The 20,545-nt window shown below is 43.7% G+C and overlaps 1 protein-coding gene across 1 annotated transcript in view; it reads right to left on the bottom strand.

Moving 5' to 3' along the window:
- The window catches only part of MPPED1 (metallophosphoesterase domain containing 1), a 571,670-nt gene that overhangs the window by 232,714 nt on the left and 318,411 nt on the right, over positions 1-20,545 (bottom strand). The gene's annotated exons all lie outside the window — the stretch shown is intronic.

Here is a 20,545-nt window from a genome sequence, read left to right on the forward strand (position 1 = left end):
TATGGTTTACAGTGTGCTGTAATTTGTCCAAGCAGTATAACCAATGGAGTCTTCATTATTACCCTGTATGTGATTCTATGTGATTTAAAGATTAGACCGCGAAAGGAGCCTTTATTATAGTCCTGCTTTTGTTTCTATGTAAGACAATAAAAGCCTTTGTCAGACGGAGCTGGCTCATTTGCTGTGATTGTCTTTGATGCTCCCTGGAGGACACAATGTCCAGGTGGCTCTCTTTTCCATAAGAACAACTACGTACAAACAGAAAGATGCCGCTTTCTTGCAAGGGTATTGAGGCTGCTGCAGACCAAACCTAACTTTCTTGACTTTAGCAAATGTATAGACATAGAAAGTGGCATTGCATTGTAAATTCATGGAAGCTGTGGTAAGGCTAGCTGCTTTACAAGCTCTACTCTAATTAAAGATTGTTTTGGTATGTAAATAGTCTGTTATTAGCAACCTTGGTCTTGGCCAGGCCAAGGGAGGATGTCAGTGAACTCTGTTTTCTTATTTCTCCCCGGCCTGGCACACAGGTCAAGGAGAGATAGTCATAATTGGACATCATTACCTACCCACTTATGAATAATGCAGCTTCAGGTCTCCCGCAGTGCTGCTTGGTTTTTACATCAGCACACTTGTAAGTGTCCAGCGTAAATGCACATGGGGGCCTGTTTATGAGTAAGGCGGTTCTGGGACCACTGTACTCGCGGTGGCAGTCCGACCACCAACACCCCGGTGTTCCGACCGCCTTATTACGATGGTGGCAGTGGGACCACCATAAGACCACCGCCTGGAACCAGGATCCCACGACGATGGCGGTGTGGAAAGCAGGCGGAAATCACTGCGGTGCCAATGCTGGAACCGCCAAGTGGATTTGGACCTGCGTTTTCACCAAGCATTTCATTGCAGGGACCCCACAATGTAATGGTAAGGCATGGAAAGGGGCCCCCAACAGGGCCCCTGGGCAAATCTGCTCATGGGTGTGTGTGCAGGGGGCACATGTGTCCCTCCCAAAAGCGCATGGCCGTGCGTGCATTGTGTGGCATGCACAACATGATGCATGCCAAAACCGTGCATGAACGTGCTGTAGGCGCTATCACAGTGGCGGTATGCTGTTTAGGGTCTCCTATGAGTCTAACATACCCGCTGCCGTGACACAGCTGCCCCAACGCCCGCCCTAGATTCAATCCAGAGGACAGGTACACCACGAGCTTGATGGTCTTCCTGGGACTGCATGCAGTGGTGGTTCTACAGGAAGACTTCCATACTTGTAACAAGGCCCATACTGTTCTGTATGTGCAGTAGGTTCTTCTCTGCACATGGCACCGGGTTTCACTAATATTCTGAAAAAGAGAAACACACGCTAGCCACTCACATTTTGCCTTAACTCCAAGATACCTGAACAGATTTTCACCAAATCAAGAAATGGCACGAATGATCAACAGTGCCATAAACATTTGAATAGACTGTTCAATGGTTTTGCAGTTATACATTTTAAATGGAAAATATAATTATATTGGGAAATGAAAATTATTATGGGAACCCCCGCCCCCCCTCCTTTATAACTTTTGAACCATTAGTTCGATCTGCATCAAATCTGGCACTCCTTTTTAGATTTCTATCAACATATTTGTTTTTCCACTTTTGGTGCAGACTGATGAAGGGGAAAAGTTACAAAGAGCCCAAAAATCGTACTTCTTGTTTAAGGCTCGAATATCAATGGACATATGCTCATGTATCCTCTTGTGTCAGCTGAATGGCCGAAGTCAGTGGTTCCTAACCTTTTGATTTATGATGACCCCTTGACCTTAATCATTACTGAAATCAGGGGACCTTCAATGAATCATTATTAAGAATCTGCAGATGCCTAATGATTTATTACCGGAAGCAAGGGGCCTCAGTTTAAGACATTTCAAGGATTTGAACCTCAAAACATTACACAAAATACAAGAGCCATCAAACAAATACACAAATGATGAAGTATTTTATTTAATTACCAAACAAATATAAAGAAATTTACAAAATCATGTTAATAGAAAGGTTGCACTTTTTTTTAATTCAACTTAGGTGATCCATCCACCATACTGTATTCTGTTTGATGCATTTACACTGCTAAAACAAATCAATTTAAAATTTTCTATTTTTGTTTATCAATCTTTATTTATAAAAGCTATATTAATCTGTTAATATTCATTTTCTATGCAGTCGCAGACCCTTGGTAGGTATCGCGTGCCACCAGGAGTTCCCAGACCACAGGATGTCCTAAGTGGATCAAGTACAATAATCTATGTTTGACCCAGTAAATGTACAAAGTACATGAAAATTGGTCTCATGATTTGTTGTTTTGTTATGAATACACTGCAATAAATGTATTGCATTACAAGCATACCACCGGTTGGTAAGTTAGCCAAACATTTAGAACGCTTTATTCTTAGGTAGTCCTATTTTTCATAAAGCTTGTGCCTCTGCATCCTGTTATGGACATAATACATTTCTTTCTTTGGCATTTTGAGATTCTGCAGCAGAAGGAAGGAGCACTAAAGTCAAATCTCAAGTTCTACCGTAAATCTCTAAGACAAAAAAAAACATACAAAACTCTGAAGCCAAATGCCAAACTTCAACAATCTAACAGCAGAACTCCGACTCAACTAATTAACTAGCCCTCAAAGAATACTTAAAAGCCCTCCTTTTCAAAAGGCACCCGAGTACAAATGGTCAAATATCTTCACTGCCCTACTTCCTTTTATACGCTATCAAGCGCGTTTCGATATATTACGACTCATCCCCACGGATCGGTACATATTATTCACTCGTTACTTTTGAGTGCTTTGGTACCTAGATTTATCAACATGGACGACTATAAATCTACGTTGGAATGTTCTTGAACTGAGGACATCTTTGTATATTCATAGTGATACATCTCATTGAACCATTACCTTATCTGGATGTCGCTATCTCAAGTCAGGATTTGACTTATCAACCATTAGCCTTAAGAAAGTCAAAGTACTTATCAAGTACGGACGAAACACGTGTTGACTGTTGCGAATTTGGATATGAGTTTGAAAATCATTAAAAAGAATACATTTCTGAAGATTTGACGTTTATGCGAACTATTTTATGGAACTTTGGAACACTCCGGATTCTTGAAGGACTTTGAGAAATTGCTGGTCTAATTATTATATATATTGGTCCCAAGACAAGGGTTTGATATAGAACTGTTTGTACTTCCAATATGGGTGTGCGTTATTAGCTGGTTTTTCCTTTAATGATCTTCACTGCCCTAATTTGACTCTTTGTAGGTGTTGCCTGCAGTCAGCCCGCATGCGCTCTCGCTTGCAAGAATATATTGTTTAAAAAAACTCTACAAAGGGGGCTTTAAGCCTGCCAAGTAATTACCATTGGTTGGCTTCATCGTCAATCTTACTTTCCTGCTACTCATTGATCAGTGCATGCAGACTTCACTTCCTCCTTGTGTGTTCGACAGTCGATGGAGCATGGATACCCCCTCTCCCCCAATAATTAGTCTGTTGCATCAGACACTCCTTGACTATTGTTCATAGTGTGGGGTGAATGCATGTAGGGTGAAAGATGGCACTCACCTATATCGTGCTAGGGTAATAAACCTCTGTAAATGTTGCGGTGCTCTAAAGGAAGAGCAATTCCCCCTACATGCTCCAAAATGGATCAATAATGAACTCTTAACGATTCTAAACACCAAACCCCTATGCACATGCTTGGAATTATCACAATATATGTGGGTAATTAAAGCACACTGAAAATTCTTTCTTTTCTTTATTTTATTTCTTCTTTTAGCCAGCCAACACGTGTTTTGTCATGTAGGGACTAACCCACGACTTCTTCAGTGCTGTCTTGTTCTTGGATCCTATGTCGGATCAGTCTTTCAAACCCGTTTTAATTCCGTCCTGGCAAACCACTTATCGCATACCTGTTCCTGATTTCTGTTTGTAACAAATGTTATTGGAAGTCCCAATCCAGGAATCTTAATCCAACACCTCTCTAGTCTGGTAATATTGTGTTATCGTCTCTGCCATTCAAAATATTTGCTGGGTAAATAACTCTTCCAAAGCTTCTGTGCCGAAATTGTATTACCTCAAAGCGAGTACGCTTGCAAACTCCTATGCATGCCTTCAAGAAAGGAAAAAACGTGAGGGACTATGTGGTCAAATCACTGTTACCAACTAGAACCAGGGAAAATCAACTGACCCTTTGGAATATTCCACCTGTTAAGGGCCACTATAAATGTGAACAGTGCAAGGCCTGTGCTATGACTAAAGAAATCCATCAGTGCACATATAACAACTACACTCACATCATGCAGAATCACACTAACTGCAACTCTAGGAGAGTTACGCCATAGCCTGCCATAGCCTGCCCATGTGATTTCTGGTACATAGGCCAAACCATACAAAAAGTTAAGGCAACACTGCAGCCGAATACGCTGCAGAGTACAAGGTGCCCCCCTTGTGGAACATTTCACCTAATTTGGACACTCGGCTGAGAGTCTTCAGTGGTGGGTTGTTGAACAGGTCAGACCCAACCCAAGGGGGGGCAATTTTGCAAACACACTTAGTATCTGTGAATGTAAATGGATACATACCTTTGACACGGTATCTAGGGGCTTGAACAAATACGAGGAGATTACAAGATAGGTAGCCACCCCTAACAATGGCTAGATCTTCTCATCTGAATCTAATTGCGACTGCACACGCAGAAATTCCCCAGTCACTGTATATAATATTCACTACGTACTGTACATATTCCTTGTATCTGATCACGTGCGTTATCCACCAATGTATAATACACTGTACTTTGCTATAATGGTTATCCCATATTGTAATTTCTTTCCACCGTGTACCATACACTGTAATTAATTATTGTATATACGCCTTCATGTACATCACCCTAGATGGGCCATATATATATTCAACATTGGATATATTTTTAATCACACTTGTGTTAGTATCGGAAATATGTCTTTGTTTTTGTTCATAATTGTTTATATGTCCTTGATGTTAACTTCTTGGAATGAGCAGTCTGTCTTCAATACCGATTATCTAAAGTAGAAACATGTCATGGCCGGTTGATTTAATATTCACCGATATGTTTCCAGCTTAACCCGGTTGGGTTTTAATGTAAGAGATGTTATCCGACAATTCTCTGTTCCATGCCGCATTACATGTTTTCCCAGAATGAGTCTGTCTTCTTTAGACAGCATTGTGACACGAAGGCAGCCCGCAACGTGTCTCTTTGAGAACGCACCCCTGGAACATGCACGCACTCCCAAGCAGCATCTATTTTTAGCCTGCTGACTCACTCGTAGTCTCTGACTCGAGGAGTACAGCGCGGATCGCCGGGACTGCGCCGGACAAGCCTAATGAGGTATTTTTAGATTCCCTAACGCTGGCGCTACATTCTTGCTCCCTCCACCTGAATGGGAAGTAATTAGCCCTTGATTTTTCTTTACTCAGGATTCCATGGGCAAATCATTGACCAGTGGTTGATTGATTCTACACTGCAGCCTCCATTTAACTCATTTACCAGTGGTTGATTGGTTCTACACTGCCTTGTCTTTCATTCAACTCACCGCCGCATCAATGCGGGTAAGTAGACGGTGGTCCACTGGACTATGTCTGACATGATTAATTCAGCCTTCTAACAGACCACCACCTGCGGGGCTGTATTCCTGACTTCCCCCAAACTTAGGTCAGTGAGTTGACACTTTACCGCCTTCCTTTTTGGTTTTAATGATTACATGTATCTAACTCAGTCCCATTGTACCTTCAGGTTGTCTCCCACCCCTTACCCCACTCCGTCCTGAGGAAGACCCACTTGCAGAGGATACATACCACCTTCCATGCATCAGGGTCGAAAAGTCGAATACACCTTGTTCACCACTAAGAAACTGCAAATAATTTACAAAATCAATGAGAGACAGGCCCTATTGTAAGACTGGTGCTATTGTAAATTACAACCAGTCTACTAAGGATATGACTAAATGAAATTGTGTTTTCAAAATTATTCTGTGGTTTCCCTCCTTATACATCTGTTCTACTTTCACGAGCACCCACTTTCATCACACTCCCCCTGGAGCAACCCCCCTTTTTTCCTTATTTTCAAACAGTGTTTGGAGTGATCTGTTATAATAACTGTGTAATTAAACAGTCACTAAGCAATTTAAGGTGCCAGTGTGTCATTTGAGGATATACGTAATTGAATTGAAAAGTAACCAGGTACATTGATCATGTGAATTGATCTCTATGTGTACCTTATATATTCTGATCTAATCGAATACTTTCTTAACTAGAAGAAGTCTAGGACCGCTGTTTTTCTATACCTGCAAGCTCTAGGCAGCGTGTGGTAACTGCACTGTCCATATTTGCCTCCTTGACTATCTGACCGGTTGTTAGTGGAAGTAGGACTAGTGCAAAGAATTGACCCAAACGATCTCGTATCCAAAAAAAACGTTCTTATTCTGCCTCCAAGTCCCTGCAGCAGAATTGATTTTTCCTCTTTTGGGCGTACAGCTCATGAAATTGTGTAAATAGACGTCGGATTTGTATTGTTCCAGATCTTTACTGCTCGGTTTAAAATAAACAGAATCCCTGCATGGCAGCTTCTTTTCTTGGGCTTTCCTTGAGTATTACTCATCCAACCCTGTAATGTGATTCAGGCAGTTTTGTACCAGGCCTGTGTGTGACCACTGGCGTTTAGCAACCTTGCGGGTGAGCGGGAGCACAGAAAACCTGCCTGTGGGGATATTTTTCTTACCGTTTCCTTTTACCTCGCCTTGCCGGTAACTTCCCTGGTTCCCTCACGCCGCCGCAGCCCACAACAACACAGCACGGCCAGCATGGGGTACAGGACCACAAGACCCAGGATCCTTAGCGACGGAAGCCGTCCCCGCCCTCACCCCGCCCGGAGGCGCATAAATCAGAGCGGAGCCCCGGTGGAGCGGGAGCACAGAAAACCTGCCTGTGGGGATATTTTTCTTGCCGTTTCCTTTTACCTCGCCTTACCGGTAACTGATTTGGTTCCCTCACGCCGCCGCAGCCCACAACAACACAGCGCGGCCAGCGTGGGGTAGAGGACCACAAGACCCAGGATCCTTAGCGGCGGAAGCCGCCCCCGCCCTCACCGCGCCCGGAGGCGCATAAATCAGAGCGGAGCCCCCGTGTCGCGGGACGTGCGCGGGTGGCGCCGGGAGAAGCCCGGGACAAGGGCGGGCCCGTTAGTGACCGTTAGTGGCCGGCAGAGGCTGGGCTGGGCCACCCCCCTTGGTTCCACAAAAACTGATATTCCCTCCTGTGTTCTGTAGTGCCTACTGCCCAAACTGCGCTGATATTGGCAAATTATGGGGAAGAATAATCCTCTGTTATCTATACCACCCCCAAAACATAAGCCACCCCCAAATCCTCCACTACCCACCTTGACAGCAATAGATCGAATGCTGCAGAAAACAATAGGGGTGGTGGCAAATGCTATAGAGCACACTGAACGACGCCTCTCGCTTCCAGCTGGTTCTCTTCCCCTCTTGCCCTCCACCAATATATCAATGTTTACTATAAACTCCCAAGATTCAATAATGACACCTTCTTTTGTTGCACTTCCCGGGGTATTTAATCTCCCAACAACTCAAGATATTCCCTCAAGAATGAGCAATGCACCTGATGGGTCATTGTCTCTATCAACTAGGCTATCTATCTCCCCCAATTCTTTCCTTAACGAGCCCATCCCTGACCCCCAGCCAGAGGACTCAATAACAAGCGGGACACATGAAGCACCACCAAGCCCAATCCTGATCTCTCCTACTTCCCAGAGTGCTAACAATGTTGGCCCGCGAGTAACTACTAGAGGGCAGAAGGCTAGGAATAAGACGAAACATCTTAATACCCATGGTCCAGAGGTTAAAAAATCTAAGGGGCCTTCAGGGGGTTCCAGAAAAAATAAGTCTGTTGCGAAAGTCATTGCATCGTAAGGGAAAAATCTCAATAACAGCGTGCCCATAACATTGGCTACAGTAACCAATGACGTTGGGTCTCACCCTGTAAACAACAAAGTCTACCAGCTTTCCGCTACTTCCGTCTAATGAGGGACTTCTTGATAAAATAGAAACCCTCATGAAATCTTTAATAGCTCCCCTCGTGGAAAGGGTAAAGCGTCTAGGGGAAAAATTAGACAATTTGGAGCCATTATTGAAGAACAGCTCGACCACAAAGCCTGCTGGTCAGCAACTCCCCGATATATCACAACAAATCGGCCCCAGTACTACTACTCAGCCACCATCCAATCTTAGGTCTCAAGATTCTCAAACATCGAAGTTCAAAGAAACCACGGGTAGCCCTGCGCAGAGGGCCTCGAGGAATCCAGAAGAAGAAGTTAGTAAGATCACCAGAGGAAGGGGGTATTTTAGGAATGGCTGTAGAACACGATGAATACACGGGTCGGGTGAATAATAACTCTTGTGCAGCTAAGGCATTTTTCCCGCCATCTAGATCAAAGAGGCAGTACACACACATTGATCTACCTCCACAATTTTTGCCTTATACAGTAGTCCTAGTTGGCGTTCCGGAACTGCCCCAAGGAAAAGTAGAGTCCTTTCTTGAATTAAGAAATAAAGTTGTTTATTGGTTGAAAACAACAGACCACTTCCGCCAGATTTATCCGGACAAATATTATTTGCCAGAAGGATAAACTGGCTGGGGCATAGGAGAAAGGATTTCCCAGGGGACTGTATCGTCGTCTACTTCGGTGACAGGCGGGTAGTCTATCACATATGTAATCGGTCCTTTATGTTTGGCGAGAGTAAAATTCTTACCAAGGATCTGAGCTTTTTCTATCCTCAATATTTCTCTTGCCAATCTTTAATGAGTCAAAGGGATCCTGTATATTTTGATCCGGAAGAGAGAAGGCGTATCAGATACAATATTCCAACCTCTAATTACTTCGACGCACTCTCTGATTTGGAAAGGGTGGACTGACTTCAGTATGGGGACTCTTGTACAAGTAGTACCACTAATTTACTAATCTCCCCAAGGAAAAAATTTCCCATGCCATATGATGACGCAATCAACAAAGTCCCCTGCAAATACTGGGAAAGTGAGGCTGCAGGAGGAAATCACGGGATCGTCTGTCGATCCCGTGTCAACTAAGGACGACCCACTATTGAAGATTTTATTTTGGAACGTGGCAGGGCTTTGTGCAAAGGTTGTAAACGGCGCCTGGTTAGACTTTGTCCACGACTTTGGCATTTTATGCCTACAAGAAACCTGGGCGCTATTAGAACTTCGAGGGTTACAAAACATTCTTCTCCCCAGCCTTATCATCCTCCTCTGGTAGAGCTAAGGGTGGATTAATTATTTTTGTATCAAATCTCCTCCAATTTGCAAGTATAGTTCCTATAATGCTGGATGTCAATTTCCAAATCCTCGTTCTACATCAGAGTAACACCAATGCCATTGTACTTGTCAACTTCTATAATAACCTTCCTATGGATGAGCTGATAAAAACTATAAAATTAATACACTCCTCCCTTGAAGAATTAATAGTCAAGGTACGGAAGGATTTGACCATAATTTGGGGCGGGGATTTTAATCAGACCCTTTGCAAGCATAGTACTAACATAGTTTGCGGCATTGTGGATGAAAATGGTGACCCAATAACCCATTTTTCCCACACTCCATTCGGGCACTGTTTGAACGAAACCTTATGTGGCCTAGAACTTGGCCTTGTTAACGATCTGGCGAACGCTCCCATTCCGGTCAAACCTACCTTTAATGGTAGAGGGAAGTCAAACGCAATTGATTTCATCTTCATTTCAGTAACAGCTGGGAAGGACGTACTAAACTGTAAAACCCATGACATTATCATCAGTGATCACCACCCAATTAGCGTTACTTTAACACTTACCAAGGGCCGAGAGAGTCGTATAATCACGACAAATCTAACCCAAAATAACCTCACATTAGATAGACTTAATGGTTATTCATTAAGGTGGGAAAAGGTGGATCCCCAGGCCATCACTACTAGACTGCTTACGAACTTAAGACCAGCTCTTGATAAATTATGGCCAATTTTCTGTTACTGAATACATCAATTAGCGAAATCCTCTTTGTCCACACAAAAACAGGTAATTCTAGAAGGAAGGGATGGTTCGATAGGGCTTGTACGAAAGCCTATCAGAACTTAAAAGTAGCACTAAATAAAAAGGATAGAACTCCCACGGAAATTGCTGCTCTTAGGAAGAAGTACAAACAGGTACAAAAAACTAGGAAAAAAACGTTGAAAAAAGATCTCTGGACTCAAATACATACTTCATGTTCCATGGGGGATAGTGCTGTTTTCTGGAAGGTTGTGAAATCACCCTTTCTAGCAGATTCTACGGGGAATCCTAGCCTTGATGTTGCGATTGACAAACAGATGTGGGTTGACTATTTTGAGCGGATATTCAGCCTCCCTCCATCCGCAACTCAATCGCCTTTATCTGAGCCAAACCTAACTCCCTTTCCCTTGCCTATCTACATAACACACAAGGAAGTGGGACTGGCTTTGAAGGCCAGTAAAACTGGTAAGGCCCCAGGCCCTGACGGGGTTCCAATTGACTTCTTTAAATCTAGTATCGAACTCTGGTACCCAATTGTAACTAGGGTCCTTCAGGCATCATGTGATGTGGGTCTTATTGACTCATGGTCCCAATCTATTCTTGTTCCTATATTTAAAAAAGGGGACCGCGAGTCACCATCCTGCTACCGGCCTATCTCCTTGCTGGACCCGTTGGGGAAAGTGGCCGGTCGCGTTATCTTAGATCGACTTCAGCAGTGGGCATCAGACAATAAAGTTCTGTCTGACCTACAGGGTGGGTTTCGCGAGGGTTTGGGTATTATAGAGCAAGCGCTTAATCTATCGCTACTAATTGGTAAATATGTAAACGCAAGGGGGGGGGCACTCTATATGGCATACGTTGACCTCTCAGCGGCATTTGATTGCGTTAATCACACTAACTTGTGGGCCATTTTAGAAGACATGGGTATCGAGAGCTCTCTTTTAACATTTCTGCGTAAATTATACTCAGATGCCACAGCTAGAGTCAGATTTGGTGTGGGGGTGAGTTAACAAAGTCGTTTAGAGTGGAACGTGGGGTAAGGCAGGGTTGTGTCCAGGCACCTTTTTTATTTAACCTGTATACCTATGGCCTGGAAAAAGCCATGGTTTCGGGGTCCCAGGACCTCCCCACTATAAATAAACGCCCAATACCGATTCTACTCTACGCGGACGACGCTGTAATTCTAGCTCGTACCCCCATGGAGTTGCAGCGCGCCCTAGCAAAGTACCACACTTTTATGGCCAATCTTGGCCTAAAGATAAACATCAAAAAGACGTTTGTCATGTCTGCAGGGCTAAGGGCGAAGAATATGAAGCCCATGTGTATTGAAACCCAGAAATTAGAGCGCACTACCACCTATCCCTTGGGCGTAGTTTTTGATCACAAATCTTCTTGGAAGCCTGCTATTGAATCTAGGCAACTTACCTTCAAGAGGACAACCGCTGCTGTGGTTAACTTCGCAAGCAAGTTAGGTAGTCGTCCCATTGTTGAACTCCTTGAGATATATAGAGCAAAATGTGTCTCTAGTGCAATATACGGGGCTGGGGTATGGGGTTTTACCAAGGTCGAGGAACTGCAAAGGGTGGAGAACAGTTTTTTAAGATTTCTTCTCTCAGTCCCGCAGGGGACTTCGACCTACGCATGCCACCTGGAAACGGGTTTGACATACATAAAAGATTTGATAAAGATTCAACCCCTTCTCTTGTGGCACCGCATATGCTCAACCAATGAAACAACACTTTGCCTGGAATTTATTGAGGATTGTATATCTCTTGATAAAGCCCGAAAGATCAGCTGGATAGCGTATGTAAGCAAATTCTTTAGGGACCTTGGCATGCCACAGTACTATTCCTTCCCTCCCTCAATTGCAACAATACTGGTCAAACCTACCGAGGAAGCGCTTTAAAAAGGCATGCCTGGCCCATTTAGAATCTTTATGACTGTCTAGCGAGGTCTCTAAACCTACAGCTCAACACTCACTACAAATTCAAACATCGATGATGGTCCAGCCCTATTTAACTTTTAATCTTTCGGGCTATGAAAGATTTTTGCTAACTAGGCTTAGATTAAATATCTTTCACCATCTGGTCACTTTCCCCAAGATGAATACTTGGGAAAAATTTCCTCAACCTCGTTCTTGTGACGATAGCTCCCCCCAAACAACGATTCATACAATCTTGTTCTGCAAATTTTACCAAGACTTGAGGAAACAGTGGCTTGTTCCAATCTTGAAAGTCATGGGCCTACGCAAGTGCTGACCAGCATTTCTCGCCCTTCTGTGTTTAGATGCGGAACCTTTTGCTAAATCGATATCAATTTTCTTGAAATTGGTTGTTAAACATAGGCAGAACTTAGAGTAAGAATGGGACCCATCTCTCTCGACATGAACGATGGCCTTTCTATTGCTGATGTCTTAGAATCTGATGCCCCCATAAAAGTTTTTCTGAAATGTTTTTACACAACATACTATACTCCTATTGTCATAGCTTGCAAATTTGGAGTTTAGACTGTTACCCTACTGGAGGTACGGTTTATTGAGAAAATTTTATTCGGCTGTCTATTTCTTTTTTTTTTTTTTAATCTAGATGTAAATATATTGTGCTTTTATGGATGTTTTCTCAGCAACCGAATAAAGCTTGATTTGATTTGATTTGATTTGATTCAGGCAGTAAGGTGGACTTTATAAGAGCACCAGAGACACAGCTAAACTGAGCATTACATTGATCTGGACAGGTACATTTTAATTCTGCATTTTAGCATTACTTCATTTTTTCATAATATAGTTTCTTGCCTTCAGCAGTTGATTCGGAATTGCTATATTAATATGTGTGTCTAGTGTCCTAACGTGTGAGGTAACTCAGGTGGATAATTGACTCAGGTGGATATTATATATGTTGGAAGCAGATCATTGTGTGTATAATCAATGGGCACCTGCTTTATTAGCTTGGAGGGTTAATGCACCTGCTCTAGGCAACTGCATGTAAAATAACACATGAATTCCACGTAAGGTAGCAATTCTACCTACAGCACACGAGGCACCAGTATCCTGTTCCTGCTGTAAGCTGATGAAGTGCATGTAAACTGTAAGATGGTCTCACATTCCCCAGCACAGAAGGAGCAGCCAGGGCCAGCTCTACTACACAGAATTGACCATGGACATACAGGAAGAACTGCTCTACACCAAACTCTAGACTGAATACACCAAGACTGAAAGGAGAATTTTGTACAGATGTGGCTCTTTGTCGTGGACACAGACTCCACATCATAGAGCAAACTCTGATTTGCCTCTAACCAACTCCTTTCTTATAGAGTTCTTTCCAACATACTTGCACCCTAACCCAGAACAGTTCTGCCTGTTCTCTGCAGAGATCTGGTGTGGCAGCCTTACTCAGCTGAGTTATTTCACCCTTTCTTTCACATGCCCCGCACACAATAATGAAGGGTCCTTCCCACTAGCATGACCGTGTTGCTGCTTACTATTTTACCATCCTATAAAGGAGGCACATTTTTTGCTAAAGTGAAAGTGTGATACTGACAGCAGAGTAGCGGAATTGACTTTGTGCAGTGGCAGCAGATGTGGGTATGGTTCTGGTTTGGTGTACTATCTACAAATGTAAGTTCGAGCTTCAGACATTCTGAATGGGTCAATGATCATGGAGTCGGACTCTGGTGTCTGTCCCATTGTATCTCTCTGGACACCCAAGGTGCTGACTGGTGACGTCTTCTAGGCCACAGATTGAGTATTGAAACTGTTCTTTATTCAGCACCCTGAAGTAACTTATTGGTCACACCTAGCACATCATAAAACTCCTAAACAAACGAATAAATCAATAATACCTATGTTTGCTATATTAAGTAGAGTTGTACTGGTTTTCATTTGGTCAGGTGACCAGCAGTTGAGTAGAGCCCATTAGACTGGGAAATGGAATGAAGGTATGCCTCAGTGTTGGAGGCCCTTTTAATTTTCTATGTAGGAGGCTTCCTGTTGTTAATTCAATTTGTAGATATATCTTTAATATGGGCCTGTGGGATCCAGTTTTTGGTAATGCTACACACAGGCCTTAACATGAATGTTACCAATGGTTTCCAATAAAAGGATCCTCATTTTGAATGCCCCAAACATCAGTTTACAATAAGAGCACCCGAAATTCTGAAAGCTATTTAAACACTACTTTTTTGGTTGGGCCCTTTTTGGCCACATCATAATTACTCCTGACCCTATAGATGTATTTTCTAGTGCCAGTTGAAGGACTACCTCAAAAAACACAACCTACTCAACACCTCCAAATCAGGCTTCCAGTCCAACCACAGCACTGAGACCGCCCTGATCTCAGCAACAGACGACATTAGACGCCTCCTCGACCTAGGAGAATCAGCCTTCAACACTGTCTTCCACCACACCCTCATCTCCAGACTCCACCACATCGGCATCCAAGACCTGCCGAAAACAGAGCATCCATCAGCCACCCTTCTCCTCTGCACCCAAAATCATCGCGTCTCGAGTCCCTCAAGGTTCCTCCCACAGCCCCACCCTCTTTAACACCTACATGATTCCACTAGCAGACATCGCATGCACCCACAGACTCAACATCATCTCTTACGCCGACGACACACAACTCATCCTATCCTTCACAGAAGATGCTGACACCACCAGAACCAACTTTCACAACACCATGTCCGACATCGCCACTTGGATGAAGGCTATGTGCCAACTCAACTTGGACAAAACGGAGATACGCATCTTCAGAAACAAGCCCTAGTCCTGGGACGACACGTGGTGGCCTACCGCACTCAGCCCCTCTCCCACTCCCACCGACCAAGCAGACAACCTCGGAATTATCCTGGACAGCCAACTAACCATGAAATATCAGATCAATGCCATCGCCTCCGCCTGCTTCCACACCCTCTACATGCTCCACGAGATCTTCAGGTGGATCCCCACCTCATCCAGGAAAAGTCACTCACGCCCTCTACTGCAATGCACTCTACGTCGGAACCACCAAACAGCTCCTAAAGCACCTCCAAACCATCCAGAACACAGCAGCAAGAAGCTTCCTCAACCCCACTAAAAGAACTAGCATCTCTTCTGACCTCAAAGCTCTCCAATTTCTCCCCATACAGGAAAGATGCAGCTTTAAACTCCTCACTCACGCCTACAAGTTCCTCTACAAATACAGACCGACTACATCAACCACCACCTGACATTTCACCGACTGACCACAGAGCTCTATTTCTCCGCCTTCGTCCTGGCTCACAGCTCCCACATCCGAAGAAAATGCTGTGGAGGTCGTTCCTTCTCCTACCTCGCCGCCAGGTCTTGGAACGACCTCCACCTACATGCTTCCACATCGCTTGAAGACTTCAGAAAGAAACTCAAGACTTTGCTATTCGACCACCATAGATCCCCGACCGTGGCTCACAGTTCCCCAGAGCCTGGAGCCCCCCAGGGTGGCAAGCCGCGCTTTAGAAGACTTGCTGATTGATTGATATAGAGTATGCAATGTAGTTGCATCATAACTCACCCTATGATCCATTCAGTGTGCCAGATACTATGTGAGGCCCTGATAAGTCTCCTGTAGTTCACAAAATTATCTTCTGTAAATACCAGTGTTTTTGCCCTAAGTAGAGAAAGGCAAAACTTCATGTGTAGACCACTACTACCCTACCTGCTATGAAAGGCCTTGACCTGCAGACACCTGCCAACATGCAAAAACTAACTCCTTCCAGGTAACGTCAAAAGTCATGGTGACATGTCTTGATTGTAACTAATAGCTTCCAATCCCAAAAAGGCACATCATTAAGCTGAACTGCTAACTGGGTTTAGTTACTAGTCTAGGGGCAGGTGTATCGATCAAGAACAGAGAGAAGATTCTGTTTTCTGTCTACAATTGTGGTGAGGGGTTTATTGGTAGCTGAGTTGAAGATGGGTGACAAAGGCCCTAGAATTAGTTTCTTTAGGTGTTGCAGTCAGATGGAGGGAAGGGTATGGGACAGAAACTTTTATAGGTGCTTTTCCCCTATTATTATGAAGAGGTTCGGAGAAAGTATTAGGAGTTTTTAGTACAGGTTTGGGAGTGAGCAGGGGTCCAGCACCTCAGAAGAAGCAGAGGACCATGAAAGATTAAAAAAGAGACATTTCCATGTATAGAGTTGTGGCTCAGCTGAACCTGAGGAAGAGGACAATATCCCCTTTACCAGATATGGAAGATTGTAGCTTAGATAGTGCAAGTGACAGACCCAAGAGATTTTTTTGAATGTTTGGTGGACCTCCTTAAATGGAGCTCAGGTATGAGACTGATTTTATTTTTTAATTTAGTTTCAAATTACTCAAAACCAATACCCTTTGCACACCTTAGGCATCCCCATTAACCATTTACTACAGTACCAACTTGCAGCCCTGCCAAGTAACATGCATCAAGCATTAGACTAACACATTTTAATGTGGTGGCCCGCATCACCACATTAAAATCCTGGGGGAACTGACAACAGGTAGTATAAAGTTACTGCGACCGTGGTGCCGCACTCCGAGATTTTTACTGTGAGACAGTGTAAATGTCGAGGCAGGCAGGGAGGGATGGGGCCAGAGCTGTGGCGGGGCTGCACAGTGACAGGCAGAGGCCAAAATCTGCGAGGCAGTAGCCAGGCGGCTGTGACAGGACTGCCTGAGTGACTGCATACCGGCAAGCAGGGAGGGCTTAGACAGAACTGTGTAGCGGGCTGGCAACCAGCTCCGAGTCCTCACGGGTCGTACGTTGAAGCAGGGGCGGCTCTGACAGGCGATGCATGAGTTTGTCAATTGTCTGCATACTTACAGATGAGAAGAGCTGCACCAGCAGCGCACGTGTGCTGTTCTCAAAGTGCTTCCTGTGGAGCAGCTGCCAGAGACTGATCTTGCATATGCAGATGATTCACAAATTTGAAGCTCATGTTTGCTACATACTCACTTATAAAATAATGGCACCGTTGCAGCCTGGGGGTAGCACAGAATCAAGCCTCCACTCAGCCCGAAGGCATCACATGACCCATCACAGCGATGAATCCAACATAAACAAACAACATCTCCTATGCAGGGTAACTGTGGGACAGCAGGCAGCTTTACTTTTCCGTGTTGCACCACCAGAGTGGCGCCTCTGTCTACATGGTGAGATCTGGCCTTGCTTGTCAGGTGTTAAATTGTCGACGTTTGACTAGCACCGGGCAGGATGGTTTTTACAAGTTCTGTCGGGCCCTCAGGAAGATGTCACTCTGACCCTGGCAGGGCCCAGAATCGGATAAACAACTCAACTTGTTTCCTGTCACAATGAGCGCTGTCTTTAAAAGACACAGCGCAGTCTGAGAAACCATGTCAAGGGCAAGCTCACGCACTGCAACTTCTACTGCTGTGAGCATTTGCCCTTTCAGTTGCAGTAAAGTGCTGAAGTCTACAGACTGCCCCACTGGCTCTAGCAGAGCAAGGTCTGTGAGCAGCACTGAGCAGAGCAGCTGTCCACAGTGTGAGTTCCCCACTGCATCTTAGAAACTACTAGTATGGCGTCAGCCAAAAGCAGGATTTTCCCAGCAGTCGGTAAGCGGCCGGTTACACTGCAGAGCAAGAGTCAGTGATGTCTGTGTTTAGGGAGAGATACGCAATAGGGTACTGATTACAATGAGAAAAGAAGTTGGATTGTACATCTAAGTGCAATAAGGTGTTCCGTAGCCAAACATGGTCTGGAAATTTTACACTGTTCATGCAATTAGTCGTAGTTCTGCAAGTGATTACAACATGTGTAAAATCATTAGGGATGTGAGTAGATCGAGGGTATACAATCTTTTTACAGTAGGTTCAGCTTGAAGAAGGCAGCAGGATGGTGCCTTTCTAATTCAGGTGCTTTGCAGCAGTTTCAAGTTCTTTCTATAGCTTGTCCTTGACTAAATGAGTGTAATTTCTAAGGTGAATCTGTTTCCATGGACTAAATTGTTTGATTTTGCTTGCAAAAAAAGTATCACTCTAAGTGTCATACATTTAGTGGTTGAATGTCACTGATGAATACTCTGAAACTTTGAAAATGTCACACATAAGCACTCTGAGATCTTGGCAGCTATGCAGTCTGTGTGTCAAGTTGGTTAGTTCCCTTCCATTTCTGGTGCTTTGCAGCAGTTTTAAGATCTTCTTACAGTTTCTCATTGCTCAAATGGGGCTAATTTCTGATACTTATATGCTTCCCTCATCTTGATTGCTTGAATTTTGCTTGTGAGAAAGTGTTGCTCGTAGTTGTTGAATGTCACTCATAATTACACTGATATTTTGAAAATGCTACAAATAAGCAATCTGAAACCTTGGCATCTATGAACCTGCCCTATGGCCCTTTTAGTTGGGTACACTAAGTCGGGAAATCTCAGACTCACACCCCTCTAACATTATTGCCTAAGATACGCCCTGCTGCTGTCCTTCCCACCCCTCCCACTCCGTTGCTTGTTGCCCCTGTCGCTTGTTTTTTTTTCCATAGTTGGTCAGCTATTTAATGAAAGAGCACACTACCTTAGTGTGTATGTTCTGGGCAGGTTGTTGGTATGTGGCCCGTATCTCCTGGGATTAACCTTTTTAGTATAAATTACAGCACAAGAGTTCTTATGGAAAACACACACACACACACAAAGACACTGTGGTCAGGGTGGGCTCTGCACAGACACAATGCACTATTGGGATGCTGTCTAAACCAGGGAGCAGACAGTACTGCCCACGGTAACACGTCCTGTGTGCCTGTAAGCAATGGTCACCAGTATTCTAGAAGTAATGTAAAGAAGACAGCTGCGCCTAGATATCAGGAGCACTGCATGCTGGCCCAAGCTAGAGTGACGAACAAACTTTTACACAGGCACTGCTGCAGACAGAAAAAAATGACTTAAAAACCATGTATACAAAGTGGGAGCTGATATGATCTTTGTCTTGCTATTCGTTATTACTGGCATTCTTTGATAGGTTCTGTCTGTTATACGCAGCAGGAAACAGTGCAAAGTCGAGCACATTAAATTAACAAATGCAATGGGCCTGATAACATACAGCATGAACATTGTGGTCATCTGCCTCCAAGACGCCTGTAATTTGTCTATCAGAAAGCGTGTCTCTTTAGTATTCTAGGCTTAAGTCCACATAGATCACCAAATAAGCACATATTGTACTTAAGTAAATGTTTCTGCATTAAATCGTGTATACCAGATACAATGATGTACTTAAAACATACTTAAACCAAACGTTAGAGGGACCAGTTGATCTTCTCTCCGATAGGTTTGTCTGGATCAGTTTGGCAATTCCAAAATATTTTAAATGAAATAGTCTCCTGATACAAACGCTCATGTGTGAACGCGGGCACATACACACATTGGCACACGAACACATTGCCACTTTTATTATTCTCTCTTACAAAAACATACACACACATTCACATTGCATTCTCTCCAAAACTAAACACAGGCCCAGATTTACTATGAGTTTTAGAAGGCATCTGTATGAGTCAACTTTTTGTTGCGCAGGGCCAACACCTTAATTGTGCATGTAAAGGTGGTATAATGAGGTTGGAATGGTGCAAAATGCCCTATGATATAACAAAAAGCCAAGTCATCAAAAGTAGCCCAGGCTGTCTTTGCATTAAATCCTACCCGTCAATGAAACTATGGGCAAACAATGGGCGTACAGACCATCACAAGATATTCACAGGCGTAACATAAGTCATTTTGCAAAATTTCACCTTATATGAGCTTTACCCTCGGTCAGTTCTCACCGAATAGACATTTGTAGGGGATGGGGTACCTCAAGTACAAATTTCATGCGTGACCTCACATTTGTTGCCAGGCATGATGCTTAGCGTCACACTACCAAGGCATTGCTTGTGCAAGCTTGGCTAATGACATCATCATTGCATCTCTCTTTGGAAATCAGGTGCTGGACAATGTGTTACTGTTCTCAACAAAACAGCATTGAGTTGTGCTGCCTGACATTTAGTAAATCTGGGCCATTCTCTCATTTCATGCAGACCAATCAAAACGCCACTCTCCGTCGCTTACTAATAAAATAGTGAAGTGGTTTATGTTGTGGCATGTGAAATAAAGATGTAGTGATCTTCCACAAAAGGGCATTTCAATATGTTTTGTAAAGGTCCTACAAAGACGACAGGAAATGGATCAAATAAGCCACTGAAACGATGTAGACTTATGGGGACCCAAAATAATTATGCTACCGGCATAGCCCCAAAGCACAATACAAAAAAAAAAAGCCCCATTCTAGGTTAAAAAAATCTCAGGCCATGAAAGCAATTATAAAGATATTTTTTAAACCAACAAAATATTGTCACATGAAGAGTGTGCAGTGCTGAAAAACTAGTCACTAAGTCCACTGCTAAAACACGCAATCAGGAGAGATCACATGTGATTCAAAATGTACATAAGATGCAC

This window comes from Triturus cristatus, chromosome 4_1 (assembly GCF_964204655.1).
Source record: "Triturus cristatus chromosome 4_1, aTriCri1.1, whole genome shotgun sequence".
In the NCBI taxonomy this organism is placed as follows: Eukaryota; Metazoa; Chordata; class Amphibia; order Caudata; family Salamandridae; genus Triturus; species Triturus cristatus.